Source organism: Mustela putorius, unplaced genomic scaffold (assembly GCF_011764305.1).
Source record: "Mustela putorius furo isolate JIRA1106 unplaced genomic scaffold, ASM1176430v1.1 tig00000145_pilon_pilon_pilon, whole genome shotgun sequence".
NCBI lineage: Eukaryota > Metazoa > Chordata > Mammalia > Carnivora > Mustelidae > Mustela > Mustela putorius.
In genome coordinates this window covers 9,342,381-9,367,689 of record NW_025421294.1, presented here as the reverse complement: position 1 = coordinate 9,367,689, position 25,309 = coordinate 9,342,381, and the positions used below count along the sequence as shown (strand labels likewise).

At 40.3% G+C, this 25,309-nt stretch overlaps 1 protein-coding gene and 1 non-coding gene across 5 annotated transcripts in view; one reads left to right on the top strand and one right to left on the bottom strand.

Moving 5' to 3' along the window:
- The window catches only part of PDE4D (phosphodiesterase 4D), a 1,492,536-nt gene that overhangs the window by 1,412,933 nt on the left and 54,294 nt on the right, over nucleotides 1-25,309 (bottom strand). The gene's annotated exons all lie outside the window — the stretch shown is intronic.
- LOC123390867 lies at nucleotides 14,249-14,358 on the top strand. Its single transcript, XR_006605459.1, has one exon. It is a non-coding gene; the product is annotated as a U6 spliceosomal RNA (small nuclear RNA).

Sequence of the window (25,309 nt, the reverse complement as noted above, 5' to 3'; positions counted from 1 at the left end):
TCCCCATAAATTATGTGACTTTTCTTTTATATTTGGAAATTCCAGAGAGGATTATTTAAAAGAAAAATAATCCATCTACCGTAATAACTCAAAACAAAACCCTAGTGTTATAAGACCTGACAGTATTTCTTGGAACAGAATGTTATTAGTCCATAAACTTAAGTCAGGTATGCAAACGCCTGCTCCACACGTAACATACAACATTTTGCTTCAGAAAAACCTTTGGTCATATTTTGACTATAAACACAGTCTGATCATCACACCAGTGGGAGCTTTAGATGACGCAAAGTGTTTCCCATTCCACATATACTCAGGCAGACAAAGATGTACATTCTTTCTGCAGATGCTCATTTGGTTTCCCCCACACTTCATCAACAAACCCACGCTCCTCTCCTGAAATACCTTTCCTGACTTACCTTGGGCATAACCACCTGGAACAGGAGAGCTGCTGCAGTAGAGCCAGCATCAGAATGTGGCCAAGGAAAATGAAATCTCAGTTCCTACCAACAATACAAATCTCTGACATTCAATAGCAGGGGAGAAAAGGGGAGCTGACATCCCGTCTAATCTCAGTGCTTTCAGAGCAGATATTTTAATGAAAACAATTCAAGCTCCTGACGCAACAGAGAGTAGACTGCATAATATTCAGTTTCTAATGCCTCCAAAAAGGTACCTGATATTTATTTATGATCCAAATATATTAAGCCTGAAATGGAAAAGCTTCTAGAATTTCCAAAGAGACTACATAAAATTGTCTGAATAATTACTAGCAAATAAGGTGGAAGAAAACATTTTTAGTTCCCTTTTAGGTTTCTCTGGTTATTATTTTGTTCAACACATCCCACCCCACCCTACCCCCAACGCTGGATCATGAAAACATGTTTAAAAGATTGTAACACAGAAATCATTTATCTCATTGTTAAAACCTCCCCAGAACCCATTTTTAAAGATCATTTGGAAAAATACTAGGAGATTTTTATAAAATGTCCCAAATGCAAAAGCACAAAGACCCTGTGAAGTGTCAAGTGAGGAGGTTTTGTGGGGTGCTTTGCAAAAACCAGTTCCTCACAAATGGAACTGAAAAGTGCAAAACCATTCTTCCCTCTAATCATAAGACAAACTTAAGTCCTGTTTAACTGGAATTAAGCAATCATAAGATCACATAACCATTATTTCATTAAGTCCCTTTTCATGAGAAAGACACAAATAAAATATAAACAAGCTGGATTTATAGACACAAATAAAATATAAACAAGCTATTTTTAAAAGCAGCTATCAGAATACAATCAGCAGAGATTCGATACTCAGTCTCACACATATCAAGAGGATTCTAAACTTAAGGTCTATGTGCTTATGATAATATTCATATTAAGTACATTATTATTTACTAATTATTTGGAAGTGCTTTTGCCCTAATGTGATATAAATTCTAGCCCCCCAAGTCCATTACAACATATAATTATTTAATTAAGCTAGCCCCAGCCTATTTGGGGTAAATTGAATTCATAACAAAATGAAGAAAGAGGGTTATTTATTTTATTTGGGAGAGAGCAGAATAGAGCAAAATAATGAGTAAACAATTAAAAAGATAACTTTAATATGGATCATCTCTTTATAGAACAATTCAATGAAGACATGAGGTTAAGGACTAAAAAGCCTTTATTAATAGTTCACTTCATGGCAGAATAAATATGGGGAAATCACTTAACCTCAATTTTACCAAAAGTACATTAAAGGAAGTATTATTCTTTCTGCATCTCCCATAATACAAAATTATATTATAAATATAAAATTCACTGCCTGTTCAAATTGAACTGGATAGAGATAACTGACCATAGACATGATGGGATCCATTATCACCTGGAGAAAAAAAGACTGATAGGAAGAATGAATATATAAATGCTCTCCTTATATCTTTATGTGGATTGATTGAAGTAAGATGCTCACTTACTAACCAACTTGAAGTTTCTTGAGAGGTTACCAGACCATTACTATTACCATCTCCTACCTAGCAATGAAAAAGTGAAAGCAGAAATCATAACAAGTTGTCCAATAAAAGGATAAGGCTAAAGACAAGAGTCAGAAAACTATTGAAGATAGTGCTCTGTATTCATTAAGCACATGTCGGTGGAGTAGATGAATCAACTGACATTCCAGAGCTCAAGAGATTGAAAGACTCCTCAAACACCCTGCGATGGACAAGCCCCGATGCTTCTAAAGACTCCTAGATGCTCACTTAAGACCACAAGAGCAGGAAACACCTATTTCTGCTACTGCCTTTACCATCTCTTTTTGTCCCTGTCTTTTTTTTTTTTAAGTAAGACTTCTTTAAATTTAGTTTTATTTTCTTTCTTTTCAGTGTCCCTGTCTGTCTTATTTGTCTCTTTGCTCCAAGACAACCCGAGTTTGCTTCAAGAGAGTTCACAATATAATAATACATTCATAAGAGGAAAGGCCAAGGTTCTAAACCCAGTCCTCCTAGCTCTTCCAATAACTATTAGCCTTAGGGAATTTGTAATAGATTTCTTTATTTTCAAGCCACAGAAGGATTAGAGGCTGAATCTGACCAACAATCTGTTGATGTCAAGGATGTCAAAATGAGCCTTTTTCTCCCAAAAGGAAAAACTACCAGGAGTTCAAATGGTATTAACAGAATTGGAAAAGCCAAAGGAAGAGTTTCCTTCTATCCCTAATTTGTGGGACATACTGCTGGGCTGTCTACAAAGCCCAAAGAGGGAAGCCTGACAGACCGTCCCATTGCTTCAGTAATGTTCTATAGCACAACTGGTAACAGCATCTTCACTAACCAGGTATATGTAGGTGATGCCTTGCTGGGCTAGTTGCAAAATTAATGCTACAAAAAATTGAAATGAAATGGGAATTACCATGTTAATTATGTACTGACAATAATAAAGAACTCTTCTTACCACTCTCAAAAGCTCGGGTAATATATCCAAATAGTTTTGCCTCATTCACCCAAGAAGAGTCTAAATAGTTTCACAGGAAGGTTTAATTAACAGCCAAAACATAATCATATTTCTTATTCCTTTTCTCGAAAAGGATAATAAACAGTTAAATGAAAAACAAGATGAGAAGCCTCAGAACCTGGATGTCCTATAATCAAGAATACTCAGCCCCTGGAAATTACATAGCTGAGTAAATCTTGAAAGGTAACTTGTCCAAATAACCAAGCGCAATAACCAGAATTCTTTTATACTAATCTAAGTGTTATCTCATTTTATGCTCATTTTCAAGGTAATCAATCATACTGAATTACATTTTTTTAAAAAATCTATTTATTTATTTGACAGAGAGAGAGATCACAAGTAGGCAAAGAGGCAGGCGGAGAGAGAGGAGGAAGCAGGCTCCCCGCCGAGCAGAGAGCCCGATGTGGGGCTCGATCCCAGGACCTTGAGACCATGACCTGAGCCAAAGGCAGAGGCTTTAACCCACTGAGCCACCCAGGTGCCCCCTGAATTACATTTTTAATCATACCAAAAAAAGGCTGGACCACAGGTCCACATTTTCACTTCATTCTTGCTTAAAGCAACATCATCTATAAGACCCTCCAAATCCTTGGCCAAGTATAGGTGGGCAGGCAGTTGTCCAGCCCACAGCCAGCCTAAAGCATGTACGCTCTGAGAGTAAGGTATGTCTGATTTCATTCATTGAGTCCACTTTCATTTCACCACCCAAATGAAAGTCCCTCAGGAGAAAAGAAGACGATGTTGACCCTGCCCTCAAAAAGCTTAAAATTTGTAATGGACCTGGTTTCATGCCAAACTACTTTAATATGAAGTAAAATGTAATGAACGCTGTAAACAATCTTTTAAAAAAGTCAAACATCCATGTCATTTCAGAGGCAACAACAACACTGAGAAGCAGGGAACATTTCCACTTTTATAAAAATCAGTCAGAAAATATTCCAGATTGTAAACCTATCTGAGAAAACAAAGCCTCACAGCCAAAAGAAGAAGAAACAGAATTTTAAAACTGTTTAAAAGGAGCATCTTTTATTTTTTCACTCAATTACTTACACTCCAGAAGACTTAAAATGACCTCAAAGTTCTCCAGTCAAGCTTGGTCCATTCTCTGTGAGAAAGTTAGTTTGCAATGTACAACCAATTTCAAGATTAAAACATGAAGCCAGGGACTTCATTATACATGTACCCTGATCAAATCATCCTTAAGATTAAAAATCGCATTTTATTTTTTCAATGAACACTGTAAACATGCATGGTCGGAAGCGTCTTACCTTAGCTGTTAAATTATCCATCTGACGGCAGCTGAGATCAGCTTGTTATAAGCCAATTTTGAGAAAACTATGCATCTCTTTAAAAGCATAGCTTGTTTGCTCAAGTACAAAGTTGACTGAATTCTCCTAGACTAGAAAGAGATTGGCATGTTTGCTTGCGCCTCTCAGATTATTTAATTGCAAAACTGGGAATTATTCCATAGATGTGAATGGATATCTAATTTATGTCACAAAGGAGAGATTATACCCTTAGGAGAAGTTATTTACTTACTCATTTTCCTAACTAGATTTCCAGGCACATGAGAATTTCAAGTCAGGAAAGCACTGCCAACAATGTTCCACCAGAGACAACCAAAAAGAGATCATAAATGTCTTGTTAGCTGTAAATAATGACAAAATGAAGATCTTTGGGGAATAGGGTTACAGCTGGTCTAGACTGAAGAGTTTTAGATTTATATTAACACAAGCAAATTACAGTACACTGATTTTAATTTATGTATTAAAATAGGGTTATTGTATATTTTTCCACAAAATAAGAAAAATCAAGGGAAAGGACCAACTCCCTTAATTTTTTTTTACAATATCTCAGTGCCCGATTGTAAGGTGCATGGGTCCTCCACCTCTGCCCATGTTGTCAAACATCCTTCTCTCGCCCTCTAACTTTAGTACACTCGTCTGTGCAGTAACTTACCGGAACTTGTTTATCTATAGTTGCTATCGGCAATTTCTCAGCTAACTTTAAGTGATTTTTTTTTGAGGGAACAACTTATCAGGGCATCTCTTATGTTCTCCTGTGTTCATGCCCCTACATTTTTACTTTCCTTGTCACCAGAGGAGCATACCTACATCAGTCTATTAACCTGGGGTGGCTTATTTGTTTGTACTTGGGTGAACTCAGAAGCTATTTTTAAGAAATTAAGGACCGGAATGAGAAATAGAAGATAAGGAGCATAATCAGGGTTTGGCCTGAGGTTTAGTTAACAAATTCACTGGACTGGTCTTCTCAGGCACAATATGAGGAGGACCCTGCTACATGATTAATCTCAGAGATTCTGACAACCCTGAAACCAGGTGACTCTCTGGCTCTTTGTCTAGAGGACTTCTATCTGGATACCATTTGTTACATGAGAAGATGGCTGGCCCTCCTCCTGATGGATATAAACCCAGACAAAGACAAAGGGCACATACACGAGGACTGAGTGGAAACAAGAAAGAAGTGAGCAGAGAAGGGTCCACAACAGGAGCAGGGGCAGGAAAGCAGAGGGGAAGAGAGGAGAGAAAGATAAAAATCCAGAGAAATGGAGGAGCAGGAGTGGGAGGCAGTGTAAAGCATTTGGGGAAACAGAGGAAACACAACAGAAGTATATCCAGTTAATAGTACTAAATAAAAGATCTAAATAACAGTACATAACTCTAATTATTGAGCATAAAATTTGAGAATTTTCATAAACATTTTTTGCATGGTAACAAATACCTACAGTTATCTGTTACTCCCTAGAAAGAAAAAAGAGGCAAAAATATATGCATACAGAAATGATAACTTTAAATCTCCATAAATATTTGTAAACAAAGAGTTATTTTCTATTATGCATTTATACTAAACACTAAATGATGACATTCTAAACAATCATACATTATCATAAGAAAAAAATAGGCAAAGTGAATTCTAGCACGATACCTAGGAAGTATTCAGTATAAATATATATCAGAAAGAGAGAAGGAAGGAGGAAACAGAAAGACAAAGAAAGGTTCTATTTTAAAGTAACATGTAAATTAGCTTACTGAGTTCAAAGACCATACATTTAATTGACTGAGGACAAAAAAATAAAATACACCCATATAAAATTGCTTAAGATTCTGAGCAAGCTACAAGAACAAACTCCAGTAAAAACGTTAAGTAATCAGGAGTGCCTAGGAGGTGTGGTCAGTTGGGCATCCAACTCTTGGTTTTGGTTGAGGTTATGATCTCAGGGCTGTGAGACTGAGCCCTGAGTCAGACTCTGCACTCAGCATGGAGTCTGCCTGGCTTTCTCCCTCTCCCTTTGCCCCTCGCCACACTGCTCACTCTCTCTTTGCACTCTCTCTTTCCCTCTGTCTCTCTCTTTCTCAACTAACTAAATAAACGTTTTTGGAAAAAATTAGGTCATCAGAGCTCAACAGTGAGGATCCTGAATCTACTAGAACACACACACACTCCTTTATGGTCTAGTATTCAAGGAAAGGGTCAAATGTACAGAAAATGAAAGATTTCAGTGCTGATGAAATAACAGTGATGACCACCACCACCAGCAGCAGCAACTCCCTAAAATGTCTCTGGAGAACAAGCATCCCTAATTCCTAAGAGTTACTACTGCACACAGAATAATAACCACTGTTGCTCCACACTCAGACCAGGAAGCCATGTGAGGACTTCAGTGGTCAATTAAAGCCCAGATACTCTAAGGAGTGTACTTTGCAGGCAACCCATTCAGCTCATTTAAAATAGTTTCCCAGGGGTGCCTGGGAGCCTCTGCCTTTAGCTCAGGTCATGATCAGGTTAGGGTCCTGGGATCGAGCCCCCCATTGGGCTCTCTGCTCAGCAGGGAGTCTGCTTCCCTCTCTCTCTTTGCCTGCCTCTCTGCTTTGTGATCTCTCCCTCTCTGTGTCAAATTTAAAAATAAAATAAAATGGTTTCTTAGGAGAGAGTTTGAAATAAGGCCCCAAATCATGTCAAAAAATGGGCTGAAGACATGAACGGACACTTCTCCAATGAAGACATACAAATGGCTATCAGACACATGAAAAAATGTTCATCATCACTAGCCATCTGGGAGATTCAAATCAAAACCACATTGAGATACCACCTTACACCAGTTAGAATGGCAAAGATTAGCAAGACAGTAAACAACATGTGTTGGAGAGGATGTGGACAAAGGGGAACCCTCTTAACACTGTTGGCGGGAATGCAAGTTGGTGCAGCCACTTTGGAAAACAGTGGAAATAAAAAATAAAGGAAAATAAAAAACTCCTTAGGAAATTAAAAATAGAGATTCCCTATGAACCTGCAAAAGCACTACTAGGTATTTACCCCAAAGATACAAACATAGTGAAAAGAAGGACCATCTGTACCCCAATGTTCATAGCAGCAATGGCCACAGTCGCCAAACTGTGGAAAGAACCAAGATGCCCTTCAACGGACAAATGAAAAAGGAAGATGTGGTCCATATATACTATGGAATATTATGCCTCCCTCAGAAAGGATGAATACCTAACTTTTGAATCAACATGGACAGGACTGGAAGAGATTATGCTCAGTATAATAAGTCAAGCAGCGAGAGTCAATTATCATATGGTTTTGCTTATTTTGGAGCATAAGGAATAACATGGAGGACAATGGGGAGCTGGAGAAGAGAAGGGAGTTGGGGGAAATTGGAGGGGGAAACAAACCATGAGAGACTGTGGACTCTGAGAAACAAACTGAAGGTTTGGGAGGGGAGAAGGGTTGGGGGTTGGGTGAGCCTGCTGGTGGGTATTATGGAGGGCATGTGTTGCATGGAGCACTGGACGTGGTGCATAAACAATGAATTCTGGAACACTTAAAAGAAATAAAAAAATAAAAAGAAATACGATGCCACATCTAAAATTGAGGGAGCCAAAGGACCCCCAGCCAGTAGCCCACTCTCCTATTCCTTCCCAGCTTCACTGTGTTCTGCAGTGAGAGGAGCCTTTCAAAAGAACACTCAAGCCTGCTCTTCCAAGGTTCACACACAGCCTCACACTCTGACCCTAGGAGTGCTCACAGAGGAGTGGTTTAGTTCACTCTGAGGAGACTTGACCACAAGAGAGGCCTACAAAAGTTTTGAAAGTAATTTGGGGATCACTTAGGCAGGGGATTATAGTGTCCTGAGTGGTACAGAAGTGGGAGTGAGCATGTTGCTCATAGACAATGTCCCCTTTGTCCTTTAAAGCAGGGACTCATCCCCTAGGCCCAATGGTCTTATTACTGTTGATAGGATATTTTTGCCTTCATCTGGGTTAACCAGAAAATCTAATTAGTTATATTAGATATTCAAACAGCATACTGGATAGTATTTATTGTGTTATATAGGGAAAATAACACCTAAGTGCTAAAACTACTTCAGCTCAGGTGGTCAAATTATTTTGATTTTAATACCACAGAGTCCACAGTCAGCACAGGGAGATGCATTTCCCTCAGCAACAAAATCCTAGACACAAGATATGTTTTGCTTAAGAATAAGCTAATACTAACAGTAAGGAGATTGAAGCAGTCATCAAAAATCTCCCAACAAATAAGAGCCCAGGGCCAGACGGCTTCCCAGGGGAATGCTACCAAACATTTAAAGAAGAATTAATTCCTATTCTCCTGAAACTTTTCCAAAAAATAGAAATAGAAGGAAAACTTCCAAACTCATTTTATAAGGCCAGCATTACCTTGATCCCAAAACCAGACAAAGACCTCATCAAAAAGGAGAATTACAGACCAATATTCCTGATGAACACAGATGCAAAAATTCTCACCAAAATACTAGCCAGTAGGATCAACTATACATTAAAAAGATGATTCACTACGACCAAGGGGGATTTATTCCTGGGCTCCAAGGTTGGTTCAACATCTGCAAATCAATCAATGTGATTCAATACATTAGTAAAAGAAAGAACAAGAACCATATGATACTCTCAATAGATGCTGAAAAACCATTTGCCAAAGTACAGCATCCTTTCTTGATCAGAACTCTTCACAATGTAGAGAGAGAGGGTACATACACCTCAATATGATCAAAGCCATCTATGAAAAACCCACAGCGAATATCATTCTCAATGGGAAAAACTGAGAGCTTTTCCCCTAAGGTCAGGAACACGGCAGGGCTGTCCACTATCACCACTGTTATTCAACATTGTACTAGAAGTCCTAGCCGGGTTGTCCACTATCACCACTGTTATTCAACATTGTACTAGAAGTCCTAGCTGGGCTGTCCACTATCACCACTGTTATTCAACATTGTACTAGAAGTCCTGGCCTCAGCAATCAGACAACAAAAAGAAATTAAAGGCATCCAAATTGGCAAAGAATAAGTCAAACTAACATTCTTTGCAGATGATATGATAGTTTACGTGGAAAACCCAAAAGACTCCACTCCAAAACTGCTAGAACTCATACAGGAATTTGGTAAAGTGGCAGGATATAAAATCAATGCATAGAAATCAGTTGCATTTCTAGGCACCAACAGCAAGACAGAAGAAAGAGAAATTAAGGATCCAAACCCATTTACAATGGCACCTAAAACCATAAGACACCTAGGAATAAACCTAACCAAAGAGGTAAAGAATCTGTACTCAGAAAACTATAAAGTATTCATGAAACAAACTGAGGAAGACACAAAGAAATGGAAAAACATTCCATGCTCATGGATTGGAAGAATAAATATTATGAAAATGTCTATGCTACCTAAAGCAATCTACACATTTAATGCAAAATACCATCAATTTTTTCAAAAGAAATGTAATCAAATTCTAAAGTTTATATGGAACCAGAAAAGACCCTGAATAGCCAGAAGAATGTTGAAAAAGAAAGCCAAAGTTGGTGGCATCACAATTCCAGATTTAAAGCTCTATTACAAAGCTGTAATCATCAAGACATTATGGTACTGGCACAAAAACAGACACATAGATCAATGGAACAGAATAGAGAGCCCAGAAATAGACCCTCAACTTTATGGTCAACTAATCTTCTATGAAGCAGGAAAGAATGTCCAATGGAAAAAAGACAGTCTCTTCAACAAATGGTGTTGGGAAAATGAACAGCCATATGCAGAAGAATGAAACTGGACCATTTCCTTACACCACACACAAAAATACACTAAAATAGATGAAAGACTTCAATGTGAGACAGGAATCCATCAAAATCCTTGAGGAGAACACAGGCAGAAACCTCTTCGACCTCGGCCACAGAAACTTCTTCCTAGAAACATCGCCAAAGGCAAGGGAAGCAAGGGCAAAAATGAGCTACTGGGTCTTCATCAAGATCAAAAGCTTTTGCACAGCAAAGGAAATAGTCAACAAAATCAAAAGACAATTGACAGAACAGGAGAAGATATTTGCAAATGATATACCAGATAAAGGGTTAGTATCCAAAATCTATAAAGAACTTACCAGACTCAACACCCAAAGAACAAATAATGCAATCAAGAAATGGGCAGAGGACGTGAATAGACATTTCTGCAAAGAAGACATCCAGATGGCCAACAGACACATAAAAAATGCTCCACATCACTTGACATCAGGGAAATACAAATCAAAACCACAATGAGATACCACCTCACACTAGTCAGAATGGCTAAAATTAACAAGTCAGGAAACAACAGAGGCTGGTGAGGATGCAGATAAAGAGGAACACTCTTACACTATTGGTGGGAATGCAAGCTGGTACAACCACTCTGGAAAGGTTCCAGAGTGGAACCTGGAATGCAAGCTGGTGCAACCACTCTGGAAAGTAATGGAGGTTCCTCAAAAAGTTGAAAATAGAGCTAACCTACAACACAGCAATCACACTACTAGGTATTTACCCTAAAGATACAAATGTAGCGATCCGATGGGGCACACGAACCCAAAAGTTTATAGCAGCAATGTCCACAATAGCCAAACTATTGAAAGAACCTAGATGTCCATCAACAGATGAATAGGTAAAGAAGATGTGATATATATATATATATATATATATATATATATATATATATATATATATTAGGAAGCCATCAAAAGAAATGAAATCTTGCCATTTACAATGATGTGGGTAGAACTAGAGGGTATTATGCTTAGCGAAATAAGTCAATCAGAGAAAGACAATTATCATATGATCTCCCTGATATGAGGAAGTAGAGAGGCAACGTGGGGGGTTTGAGGGGTAGGAAGGGAATAAATGAAACAAGATGGGATTGGGAGGGAGACAAACCATAAGAGACTCATAACCTCATAAAACAAACTGGGGATTGCTGGAGGGTGGAGGGGTAGGGATAGGGTAGTAGGGTTATGGACACTGGGGAGGGTATGTGCTATGGTGAGTGCTGTGAAGTGTGTAAGACCAATGATTCACAGATCTGTTTACCCCTGGGGCAAATAATATATTATATATTAATAAAAATAATTAATAAAATTTCAAAAAAGAATAAGCTAACACTAGGCTCCCAAAGAGAGCACTGTGAGCTCTTAGGCAGTGAACAAGCAGAGAACAAAGTTTTTGTCTCAAATTCTCCCTCCTTACTCCCCATCAATAAATCATCATGGTTCCAGGCTAAGTGAAGTCAAGAAACCAAATTTAATAATGAATCTTCTCCCTCTCTCTTCTTGTAACACCTCACACAGATATATCTGTGTTGTTATCCACAGTAACACAAGAAGATCCACTTCCATAAGTAAATGTTCTATACCTCCATCTCCCCTATCTACCACCAAACAAGCTCATCTGGTCAGGGCCTGAACTGATGATGTCAATGATGATGGAAGAAACTGCATACCATGTGCCAACAGATTAGTGTTATCAACTGAACACTTAAATTAATTTATGCTGTGGAGAGGGCCTTGAGAACTCACTATTCCTTAATACGTAGGAATAACTCCAACAGTATGTATATTGCAAAAATGGCATCAGACTCATGGGGGCACACAAAGCTCCTTGGAACACCTAGAATATACCATGCACTACCTGTCCTGCTGAGGGGCCTCTGTATGTGGACAGAACACAAGAAAGAGCTAAGAGAGAAAATAATTGTGTCCTTAAAAGGCTTGCAGAATAGTTGAAGAGACAAAAACCTACATGAAATTTAAAAGCTGTAACAACCTTACAAAGTAACATGAGGGTACAAATGCATGAGTGAGAAGGTCTTTTCCCTCCTGGTTTCTAAGACTCTTCCAAAAGTCTCATCTCCCATAAGCTTTTGAAATTTTGATTTAGAGACACAAGACCTGACTTGAAGAACAAAATAAACAGCTTGGAAGAATTTAGACACATTTCCTTCCTTCCCTGCTCTCTCGTTGTTCCAGTCCCCAGGACTTGAGCCTTTTGAAGGCTGTTTGGATGTGGTCTCTATACAATCTTTTAACTCTTATTTTTATTAGCATACCAAGATACTCAATAGTTATCTTTACTCTTTTCTATGTAAGGGTGACGGTGATTCCAGACCTTAGTTTTTCTGGTTGCTTGTTTACTTTGCTCTGGCCCATGATTTCAAAAAGGCAGGTCATCCTGAAATCTTAAAATCCTGGACTTAGAGTCAGAGGACACACATTCCAACTTCACTTCTACTACTTAATTACCATGAGGAAGTGGTCAAATGCTTCCCTGAGTCTCAATGTCATCTATAAATTGGGAATTGTTACAGCAGAGAACAAATCAAATAGCATTTGTCGGACAGCATACAACACAGCAATGCTCAATATAATTGGTTCAAATGAGTATCATGCCAAGTGCTCTCTGTTTTGGAGTTTCTCAGAACAAGATAAGAACCATTGATTTATTCAGTTAACCAACACTTTGCTGAGCACCCAGTATCTGTCACACTCTGCACTAAGCATCTGGGAGAGCCACTAGAGCTATCAGTCATCCTATCACTACTAGACAGTTTCTTTTTCTCTTTTTTTTTTTTTAAGATTTTTTATTTATTTATTTGACACAGAGAGCAAGAGACACAAGCAGGCAGAGCAGCAGAGGCAGAGGGAGAAGCAGGCTCTCCACTGAGCAGGGAGCCCAGTTCAGGGCCTGATCCCAGGACCCTGGGACCATGACCTGAGCTGAAGGCAGTCACTCAACTAGCTGAGCCACCCAGGTGCCCCTACTAGACAGTTTCTATGTTCAAATTACCTCTCCTCTAGTATTTTCCCTTCTAAAAAACAGTTAAGAATGTATGTCACGTTTGCTTGTCAAAATTATATCTATTTGCAACATTTTGGACGGAATCCCATCCCTCCCTGGGCTTCATTATACATCACAGTTCCCACAGTTGGTGTTTTGTTAAGACACATTAATCAGCACAGTCTCCAAGAAATTCTCTCTTGGGTTTGACAAAGGAGAATTAAAATATATCTGGACTTTATCAAGCCCTGTGTTCAGGCTGCCATGGGAGACTGGAGCTGGTAAAGCTAAATTAAATTATTAATAATGGAAGTTTTCAGTAATCAAAGAAGAAAGCTGGTAATGAACAACTCACAGTGATAATGAGTAAGCATGTATCCTACACACCAGGACCTATCTGATGTTTATTCTGCAGTCTAGGTGTGCCCTGCTCATTCTACCACCACTGGATACCAAAAATGTAACAAGCAAATATCTGAAGAATAATAATTCGTGCTCAGTGGAGTCCTTAGTCATAACCAAATAAAGGCGGACTAGCTTCTTTTAAAGCTTGGATACATAGAGAACCTTTCTACTGAACAATTAATTACCCAAAGCAGTGTGACTTGGTACAAGTTTTATTGGTTACAAATGGGCAATAACACAGTTATTTGAAGCATCACTTTATACCATTAATTCCAGGGAAATCACATGCTGATTATTAAACTGGAAATATTATTAAAATAGAAAAGCCATAGCTGTTTGGACCCCAGGCAAGCCAATTAATGTAAATAACAACATAGGGCAGGAGTTTGAAAACATATTTTCCTGCAACTACTGGCAAAAATTATTGATTATATAAAATTAGTTCTGTATATCCTTAGGGGCCTCTACTTCCCCTCATCTATATTATTATTTTTTTTAAGATTTTATTTATTTATTTGACAGAGAGATCACAAGCAGGCAGAGAGGCAGGCAGAGAGAGAGAGAGAGAAGGAAGCAGGCTCCCCGCTGAACAGAGAGCCCGATGCGGGGCTCGATCCCAGGACCCTGGGACCATGACCTGAGCCGAAAGCAGAGGCTTTAACCCACCGAGCCACCCAGGTGCCCCCCTCATCTATATTAGTATAAAAAGAAAGTGAGTGCCCTCAAAAAAAAGAGGGGGGTATGTGCTCGCTTCGGCAGCACATATACTAAAATTGGAACGATACAGAGAAGATTAGCATGGCCCCTGCGCAAGGATAACACGCAAAAAAAAAGAGGGGGGTAGAAAAGTGTAGAAAATAACATGATTTTCAACTCCTCTCTTCTAACACTCATCTTCTCCATCTGTTTGTTGTGGGAGTACAGTCTCTGTGCCATACACCATCACCCTGTCTACAGGGCTTCCAATAATCCACAAAAAAAGTAAGTGCTTCCAGTTCTGGAAAATACCTTGTTGCCCTGTGAGCTACTTCCATCCTAAAGAGAGAAGGAAGAAGAAAAGTGTTCACTGACTTCAATAATCACAGAAAGTTACACCAGTAGACACAGAAGAAGTATCTGAGAACTGGAAAAGATTTGATTCCGTGATCGCAAGAGAGGAAAGTCGTTCCATTTGGCCAAGCCTCAGATAAACAAAACTACAGTGGGAATGGCTGAGCCAACGGTTTTTCAATCTTCACACCCACACACTGGGTAAACATTCACCCCATTTCCATGGATGAAACACACTTCAGAGAGGTGACTTCCCTTTGGTTGAATTTGAAAACATTAAACTTCATAGTTTCAGTTTTTGTTTCCCCCTGAAAAACAGAGTTATCACAAACATATGGCATTTAAGGGTAGGACAAGGGATTTCTATCAGGTCAGATGAAGGAGATCACTGGACCTCAGGTGACCAAATGGAATTCATGTCTGAAATATTCTTATACCCAAAACTTCAGAATTACATGGTCAACCAACTTTCCAGGGATGTTCAAGGTTGTATCAGAAGCAGAGTCTCTGAAAAGCAGAGGCATATAACCCAAACCTGGGGCCAGTGTGTTAGAGTGTTTCTCTCCTGCCTCTTCTGTCCAGGCATCCCTATGGGGCTAGGAGCCTGTAAGTCTTGGCAACATATCCACATTCTAGACCATCCTCCAGACACCCAGAACCCTGGAATTTCCTGCTTCAAATGGCCTAAAGCTAGCTTCCAAGCATGGTGTGGGTCTTTATCCTCCTCTGAGCAGACTGCTTCATGGCCAGCATGCATAACCTCAGGCCTGAGAAGTGACCACGGGCAGTTGTTGGACTGTAGGTGTACAAAAAGCTTCAATGAGCAGACTGTTTGTCTCTCCAAACAGGTTCCTACAAGACTCCTTCCGATGCACAATAGAGAAAGGGCAGAAAGAGCGGGGATAAGGCTGTGGGACAGGAGAGCTTCCTGTTCTGAACTCGTGTATGTTCCAGGTGGCCTAGAATAAGATAAACAACAGACAAACCAGTGCTGTTCGGTGATGCCAGAAAACATCTTCCCTCTCTCTCTTACACTCATGGTGACCAGGCCGCCGATGAGTATGAAATGGGATACCAGCTCAGACAAAGCCAATATCATCTTGCAAACTGGGATTAAAAGTCATCCTAACTGCACCTGACTGCAGGCGTTGGTTTCCCTTATAACAACCCCTTGTCAACTCTGTGCCCAGATTCCATAAGTAATTGCCATCCATCGGCATCCAGCATTTTTCTTTCCCATCAGGTTCTTCTTTACTCATTAGACAATGTTTATGCTTGGTGCACCCAAGAAGTAAATAAAACTTCATTCTTGTCATATACAACAGACTTTGGGTATATAACAGAAAGCATCATATGTACTTCCAGCTTCTGTTGTTCATTGGCAAAGCTATCCAATCTGTTCAATCTGTAGGTTGGCATCCTAATAAAAAGCATAAAAAATAAAATGCAACCTAAGAAACTAGAGAATCATCAGAAATCTACAAAAATACCAAATCACATTGGATACCAGGGCTCCTACATGAGGTAGAAAATCAAAGCCAAATAGTAAACAGAAGTTTAAAAGAAAACATTGTGATGGCCCTTTCTGGATGCAAGCCTGCACTGGGCCTGGGAATGCAGGATTTCAACAGGACCAGTAAGTGTTTTCCAGAAGCTCACACCCTAGAGGAGGGAGTTTCTGGTAAGGCCTAAGGCCACATCCTTGGCACCTGGTTGATGTGTCTCCCCTGCTGATTCTTGGCGAATTCCAGGGGCCTGATCTCATCTCACAGCTGTTATACAACACACACACACACACACACACACACACACACACACACACACTTTCTTCCCACAGTACTTCCCATCAGTCCTACCTCCTACCATTACTGACACTAGCAGTTCTTAAACACGACCACACATTACAGTTACCCTGGGAGCTTCTCTAACATACAGATTCCTAAGCAGCACCCCATAGAGACTGAATCAGCAGGTCTGGGGTGAGGCCAGGACATTTCTATCCTTAGAAAACAATCCAGAGGACTATGAACACTCAATATTATAAGCCCTGGAGGAGCTCAGCTAGAGCAACACAGGCAAGCCAGCAGGCTGGGGTCTTCCCAGAAGGAATTGAAGGGGCCAGGCCCAATCCCCTGGCATAAGACACCACAACCAAGAGCCATCCTTTCCTGCCATGGCCAAGCTCCAATGGGCTGACAATTCTAACACATTCTAGATGGCTTCTGTGTGTGTTCCCTATTTGAGCTTTATTCATAACAGGAAGTACACACATGCAGCAAGGTCATGAAAACTTTACAATGAGCCACTTTTTTACTAAGAGTCTTGAATCCCTAACCCAGTGAGAAAACGGCTCTTGTGAATTCGGTTCTGACCCACCTCTCTCCCTTCTCTCCCTCTTCCTCCCCCATCCCACCCACACACACCTTGTAATCCGTGGGGCTTTCATTTAATTAATGATTTTCATTGAACAGAGGCCTAACCCTTCCAGGAGAGCACATCAATATCTACAGGAAACCATGTAATTTTTCTATTTGTGAAATGAATCAAATGTTTTCAAAGGATAAGAATGCTGCTAGCTTCATCTTTGATTCATTCCAAATACTGATGGGAAGAAATTATAGTTATCATTCAACTTGAATTTTGTGTCTTACAGAGAGCCTAGTGTAATCAGAAAGAAGGCTAAGTTTATGAGTGAAATGAGTCAGGTAGAAAGTCCTTCTCATCAGTGGAAGGGCTGAGCACAGGAACTCAATCATCAGTCCTCCTGTTACCATCACAGGCCAGCCCAAAGACAGGGCAGCTGTGCAGAGAGCAGAAGAGGCACAAAGAGCTTCCCCCACCCCAGCCCCAGCACAGTTCGGTGTTACCCAGGAGGGGACCATAATACCTGCAGGGAAATCCACTTCTCCTGGGAGCCTGGCTGCCAGATGTTGCACAGAGCTCAGAGATGGACTGTACAAGACAACCCTCTGATCCTGACAGCCAAAAACCTCAACACAAAACAAGGGAGAAGGTCAATGCAAAGCATAGCATCTCAGGTACCACCCATCATGCTGAAATGCTTTGCAGGGAGAACCTAAAAATAAAAAGACCAGACCCAAATGGGGAAAATGAACCCACTTCCCAAATGCATACTAAGCAAAAGAAACACTGCTCAATGTATTTGATTAACTTATGCCCCATTTCTCTTGCTTCATTGTTCTTTTAGTTAAGCTTCAGATAATTTTCCTAAGGTCATTTAAAAGTGAGACTGAATTCTCACCCTCCATAAATCCTGACTTCCATAAATCATAAGACAAAAGCTATGTATAATTCCATTTGTGTAAACATAAATTTGTCATGGAATAACTTAATTTGAATAAAACATGCACAGAGACATTACCATGGGTCCATTTGGGATGGTCCAAGATTTCTGTTCCTGTCATTTTACTTTTTTCTACTATAAACATTTGTCACTTGTATGCTTTCCACGCTTTAAAGATTTTTATTTATTTATTTATTTATTTGATAGACAGAGAGAGATCACAAGTAGGCAGAGAGGCAGGCAGAGAGAGAGGGGGAAGCAGGCTCCCCGCTGAGCAGAGAGCCCAATGTGGGGCTCGATCCCAGGACCCTGAGATCATGACCCGAGCTGAAGGCAGAAACTTAAACCACTGGGCCACCCAGGCGCCCCTACTTTCCACGCTTTAAAAAGGTGGTGAAAAAGGAAGTTTTTTACCAATGGAATTTATCAACATCAAACATTAAGTGAATTATCTCCAAACCTGAGAAATAAATGGCTAACGTGAGACTTCTGATCTCATCACTTCTTTGGCTGTGTTATTCGCCACCAACAAAGTCAACCTCAGCAACACTCCCCCCCACCCCCACCCAGCCCTCCCGCAACTAGCAGAGTGGAAGTATTTGCCTACAACCTTATTTTGAACCATAGGGACACGATGAGCACAAATGACAGCTTCCTTACTCTCCTGAAATAGCCACTGATTCCACAAATTATCTGCTTGTCATGTTCTTCAAGATAGAGACCCTCAAAGATAAATAAGGATGTCTCCTATCAATGAATTGAAAAATACATTCATTTAAAAATGACTCAGTGTCACAACTGACATTTCAATTGTGTAGCTCTTGCTTCCACGTTTAATGGAGGCCATAAGGCCAGAGGCAGATACCAAATGTTCCCTAAGGCAACTTCCACTGGTTCTATTCATCTCCCTCTGACTTCAAGACAATGCTTAAAAATAAATGTTGGGTTTAGCATTTTACAAAGGCTTCTTTTGTTGTAAGATTTTATTTATTTATTTGAGAGAGAGAGAGAGAACACAGTGGGAGAGGGAGAAGCAGACTTCCACTGACATGGGGCTCCTGGGATCATGACCTGAACCAAAGGCAGATGCTTAACCAACTGGGGCACCCGGGTGCCCCAACACCTTCATCTTTCTTTTCATTTAGGAAAATTCCAAAGTATATTCTCAAATATACTTCTGACTTCCAATAAATAGCTCCAGTGCCCACTGCACAAAAATTTTAAGTGAAACTCCTTATTTCATGTCAGAGGTCATTGTACATAGTCTCTTTCTGCCCCCCACGCAAGCTTTCAGCCGTGCCCCTGCAGCCATACTCCTGACTCTGCCCCTGGCAGCCTGCTCCCTCCATCCTCCCCACAATGTTCTGCATCTTCGGCCTCCACCTTCTCCTCCTACAGGACAAAGGCAATCATCTCTTTTGGAAAGAGATCATTTATTAATGCTGCTCCTCCCACAGTTCTCCTTTCTTTTATTGCCTAACTACTTGAAAGAATCATTAACTTTCCTAGAATCCATTTCCTCTTCTTGTTTTCTTCTGGAGCTCCTAAAAACAGGCTTCTGCCCTAACCCATGTAGCACAACCATTCTCAGAAAAGGCCACAAGGGACCCACTCACTACCACCCAGGGCTCTGCTCTCAATTTATTCTGCTTGGAATCTCAAACCAAGGGTGAGTCCCACGAAACTTCTTCTGTTTCTTCCTTGCCATCACACCACATCCTCCTGCCCTACTTGTGGCTGCACCTACTCAATCTGACTCAGCGGCTCCCTCCTTTAGTCCCTTCTTCTGCAGACTCTCTCTTAGCATGCATCCCACATCCCCAGCAAATCCCATCTGTGAGGGGACTTCCAGCCTAGAACACCCAGCCCAGCCCATGTCCTAATACTGAGTCACTAGCCTGGTCCAACTGCCTATTGGATATTCTCATACAGAAAGCCTGAAAATAGCCTGATATGTAGAAGAGGATGAGTTTTCTATACCAACAGTTGTAGGACCTTGGGAACAGCATGAGTTCCAATTATAATATTTATATAATTTATATAATAATTATAGTGCTTACTTCATGGATTTGCTAGTGAAGATTCAGTAACATAGATGTAAAAAATCCAACTCATTTATATTCACTCAACAAATGTAAAGAGCACTTACTATGTGTCAGACAAGCTTGTAACGCAGCAATTTACAAATAAGAACCCATTTTATCTTCACAAGGACTCTGTGAGTCAAGCTCTATTATTTCCATTTCACAGATGAGAAAACTGAGGCACATTCAACTTAGGTGACTTCCCCAATCACACAGCTAGTAAGTGTCAAAGCCTGACTCCAACCCAGGCAGTCCAGCTCCAAAGTTCATACTCTGGACTCCTCACAAAGCTGCCTCTCACTATCCCGCCTTTCTGCCTCTTGATGGACTATAGAAATCCAATAATCGTAATTAAATCAAAAACCCAGAACATAAGAGCACCTTCCACTTCAAAACCCTTTCCTGAACTCTTGTTGATGAGCAACACCAATCTAAAAATTGCAACCTCATCGTCAGCTTTATTTCCTCTCTCACCCCCGGAGCCCACTCTTGCCAAGTTCTACTGCACCCACCTTGGAAACAGCAGTCCTGTTCCCACTTCCAGAGCTTCAGTCCCAGCCTAGTTCACGGCCACCTACATTACTTTTTTAAAAAAGAAAGAAAAAAAAAACCTTCCTCTATAATATTGGGACTACTGAAATATGAATAAAGGCTGCAGACCAGATAATAGTTGTATAATATAATATAATATAATATAATATAATATAATATAAGTATAAATTTCCTGATATCAATGATACTGAAGATATATATATATAAAACAATGACTTTCATATATATATATGAAATGACTTTAAAATATATATATATGAAAGTCATTGTTTTGAAATATATATGAAAGTCATTGTTTTTAGGGAATACCCACTAAAATGTTTTACAGGTAAAGAGGTATGACGTGTGCAACTTACTCTTAAATGGCTTAGAGAAAAACTCCTAGTAAAAATGTATACAGTAGAGAATGAGAGAATGATAAAGCAAATGCGGCAAAATGTCAACAATTGATAAAACCAGTTGAAGGACAATTTGAAGCTCTTTGACTATTTTGCAACTTCTCTCTATATTTAAAAGTATTTCCAAAGAAAAAGTTAAAAAAAAAAAAGAAAAGAAAGCAGTTTCCTTGCTGTCCCTAAGACACATAGATCTGACCACCACACTGTCCTGCCACTCCATTCCCCAGTGCCCCTCACCAAAAATGGGAAAGGTTCACCATGCACACAGTAAAGTTCACCGGACTCAGATGGCTTGCAAAGCAACCCCTGCTTCTATTCCAGTCTCCCAGTACCTTTCCCAAGGACACGCACAAGCTGCCTCTTCCCCATACTTAGGTTCTTCAAGCCCCCTGACACCACCCTAGACCAACCCTGGCATTCCCCTGCTTGCAGGCTTATGAAGTGGCCACCTATTTTGCCTAGACTACAGCCCACTTTCTTCCTCAAGACAAACATCAAAGTCCTATCCTTCCCACGACACCGAATGTGAATCCTCTTTCTTTCAAAATGGCTTCCAAGATCCACTCAGCTGGAATTGGTTCATCTTAGCCTGCCTTCCCAAAGCAGGCGTTTATCACTGTGTGCCTACCTCTCCTCAGCCCTGCATGAGAAATCTTATCTTGTCTTTAACCCAGGAGATGAGGAATTTGCAGAGGCTGATAATAATGTGATTTTCATCTTTCATCACAGGAGGCTGTGCCCCACCATACATAGTTCTGCAGAAATTGTGTGTTTCAGAATTCAAAAAATGTGTGCAGCTGGGGTTAATCAGGGATCTGGGGCAACAGTTATGAAGGGACAAGTGGAAGACAGCAGCTCTGGCAAGGAGAACTGAACACGCAAGTTTTTGTGGGGCATGTCCCCACTCTCCACAGCTCCCTCCTCTGAAGAAAAGCCTTCCCATGCTCAGTAACACTTCCCAAGCTAGGCTCTATTCCCCTAGCACAACCTTCCTGTACGAAGCTGCTGCCCCTTTTGAGGGCCCCTTGTTACAGTCAGTGTGTTTTATGGCACCTTGAAACAGTATTATTTAACTCCTTAGAAAGTTCTAGGTAAACAGCTAAACAAGGATGCTCATGGACAAATGGACAGAGAGCTCCCTTTGCCCCTCAAGCTATCTTTCATGTATTGTCACCCTCCCTCTCATCCTGTCCCTGTCTTTCTTCTGCCACACAAAGGTCTAGACAGATAAGGGCTCGGTACCACCTGTCTCTTCCTCCTACTGAGAGAGACTGAGGTTCAAGGGAGGTAGAGGGTCTTGCCAAAAGTTATGGAACCTTAAAGTGGCTCCAAGTTTGTTAGCTGATCTGTATACTCTACATATGGGGTTTAGGACCAAAGTCTAAGACCTAGGAGTTGGCACATAGTTACTGTCAGAAAAGTAGATGGCATTTCTAAAGCAGAATAGGAGGAAAATAAAAGACCAAAGTTAGGAGCTTGGGAAAATCTGCATTTAGGTCAGATTGAGGTCCCCAGATGTGACCTTTCCAATAAAACTCCAAGGACTTACTTCCTAAAACTCATCCTACCGTGAGGAACATGAACATTCACCACTCTTGAGTCAGACCTAAATAAAAGACCCATTGTTTTTGTCTCTCACCTATTCAGCAAGTATTGATTGAACTACTCCAGGTGCTGAGGATACATAAGTGTGCCCCCAAAACTAAGCCCCTATGTGCAGAGAATTTACCAGAACTAGACATTACTTTTGTAATTTTGTGGTATCTGAAAACTCAGACTTCCTAGAGAAAATTATTTATCCCCTATGAACGTCACTTCCCTCATCTGTTAAATGGGAATATCAAAAATCTCATCATCCATTTCCCATGGGATTGCAGTGAGAATGGGTGAAAGATCACCTGTATGGGCCCAGTAGAGAGCTTCGCTTTCATCAAGAAGTGGCGATATGTAATTATGATTACACACTACCCTAAAACCAGAGTCACCATTCACTTATCCCTTAGAACTAAACCCGAATAATCCTGTTACCATATCCTAAATCTAGTCATTCAGAATCAAACCCTCATGATTTTTTTCTCTTTCTGCATTCCACTGTGTAACAGACTCAGTACTTTTATCCTCACTTCAAGCAATGATGATATGTAGATCCACGGGTTTTATAGGCAAGTTTTATATCTTTACTATACATGTTAAGTTCATAAGTAATTACTAAAATTTAAAAGGTCCATTCATGTGATAGAGCACCTAAAATTAACTCAGATATCACTGGAAGTATTCTGGGTCTACTTTGGGCAACACTTGTCCATATGCTCAACTTTGCAGAGCTGATGTCAATATCTAAATTTGGTTTATTTAAATGAAACTCATTTTGCAGAGCTCCAAAGTCTGCCATCCTCTCAGTCTCATTCTCCGCTTCTCCCCTCAGCATTTCTGCCCAGCATGACCATCACAGGCCCCGAGCTTCTGCCCTTGAAACCAGATCATGTCTTGCCAAGGGATTCCCGTGTCACTTGGAAGAAATGCAAAGACCTGGGGCGCCTGGGTGGCTCAGTGGGTTAAAGCCTCTGCCTTCAGCTCAGGTCATGATCCCAAGGTCCTGGGATCGAGCCCCACATTGGGCTCTCTGCTCAGCAGGGAGCCTGCTTCCTCCTCTCTCCAACTGCCTCTCTGCCTACTTATAATCTCTGTCAAATAAATAAATAAAATCTTAAAAAAAAAAAAAAAAGAAAGAAAGAAATGTAAAGACCTTACTGTGCTCTGGAAAAACCCTAAATGATCTGGCCTCTGCTTGTCTCCACACCACGTTTCCTCCCACTCTCCTCAATGCAGGCATGGTCATGGCCACACTGAATACGATCCCAATACTCTGCGTCAGCCCCTCCTCCACTCGCAGCAGTTTTTCCAGATTCTCACAGCTCACTCCCTTACTTCAGAAGCCTTTCCTGAACACCCACTCACTCACCCATCACTGTCTTAGTATCACCTTGTTTTATTTTCTCCATAACACTTATCACTCCCAAACGTCAAATGAAGTTTTTATGCATTTGTTTACTGTAAAAGTCCAGTAAATTACAAGCCTCAGGAGGGCCTGCATTTTGCAAACACTGTACAACTACTACATAAGTGATGCCTAAAATAACATGGAAACCACTCAACAAATATTTGTTGAGAGGATGAAAATATATGGATGCGGAGTATTCTCTCTAACATGTTCATCTGCAGTTTCTCTGGGACTTGAAGGGTGCAAAATAAAAAATACAAGCCTGGACTTTAAGAAAAAGGAAAGAAAAAAAGGAAAAACACATGAAAACAAGACCAAAGACACAGGAACCCACCCACCAAAGTCCTCCAAATGCTACTATTCAAGTATTAGCCCCCAAATGCAGAAATCAGTTAAGGAAATACAGGTCAGGGATGGATACGGATAGAACTGGGAAAGAACTAACTTCATTATGTAAAAATCTGTGGTGTTTGATTTAATTTAAAAAAAGGGAGTGGGACTGTAGAAGTAAATAAATAAAGTTAAATTTTAATTTAGCCTTTCATGACAAACTATTCCTTTATAGAGCTTTAAAAGCCGAGTGGTGAGTTAACTAGGTAGAATTTGGGGTGTTTTTCTTCAGCCCAGTCTATGGAAGTGCTAAGGAACAGTAAAACTGCCAAAACAGAGCCTGCCAAAATGAAGAAAAAGAATGAAATAATATGTAATAAACTGGAGCCCGAATTCACAGCCTCCCTCTATCTATACCGTTTGACCCATAACTTTCCTTCACTTTAACCCTGAGTCCTACCATGACTTGCTTTGGCCAGTGGGATGTTATCAAACATAACACAAACACAGCATCAAAAAGCACATGTGTATTGCCATCCTACCCTCTTGCACGACTGGGCTGGATGACCTGTGCACCCCAGTCACTACACTGGGAACGTGCCTAGACTAGTCTGTTAGAGGGATGAGAGCATCGATGAGACGCATGCGGAGTGGTCTGAGTTTTCCCAATCAAGGACACCTTAGATGGCCAGCTAACCACTAACGCATGAGTAAGACCAACTAAATAATCAGACTCTGGGTTAGATAAGCAGAATTTCCCTGGCTAAACTGCAGACCTGTAAAAACAATAAATGGCTGCCATTTTAAGACACTAACGTTTTGGAGTACTTCCTTACACCACCACAGCTAACTGATGCAACTTGGATAATTACCCTCCAAATAACCAAGAAATGAAAAGTCAAGGTTGGGAGGGATCTCCCTAAATTTAAATTCAAAGTCACAATTTTAAAATATTTTCTTCACAAATCAAAAGAATTAAAATAACAAGTTACCTAAGAAAAAGAAATGTTCATTTTCTGGTTAAAGTTTTTAAAGTCATTTGAAAACAATAGAATTATGAGGAAATACGTTCAATATAATTGCAA